A 390-nucleotide genomic window follows, 5' to 3' on the forward strand; every position below is an offset into this window, starting at 1 on the left:
GATCAAAAGGCTCTTTCTCATGTGTCAGCCTATATCTAAGTCAGCAAGTACAACAAATCTTGTAAGTTGAAGAAAAATACTTATCTTTGATGCCATTGCTAATGTTTTTTTATGTATGAACAGAAACTGCGGCTCGACAATAAAATAACAAATCTTGTTATCCAGAATGAGAACACTCGAGCACGAGTGGGCAGCTGGGAAGATCAATAACATGTCACAGACTTGTTATGAAATCTCCCGACTGCCATAGAACTTGCGTATTGATGAGTTGCTATCGTCAGTTTGATTTATTTTCTTTTTCAATTTACGAGGAAACGAGATTAAGCTGAATGCGTTGGTAATAACATTATCATTATCATTCGTTTTGATTATTTGAGGAACTGGTAAACG

This window comes from Penaeus monodon, chromosome 34, assembly GCF_015228065.2.
Source record: "Penaeus monodon isolate SGIC_2016 chromosome 34, NSTDA_Pmon_1, whole genome shotgun sequence".
NCBI classification, from domain to species: domain Eukaryota; kingdom Metazoa; phylum Arthropoda; class Malacostraca; order Decapoda; family Penaeidae; genus Penaeus; species Penaeus monodon.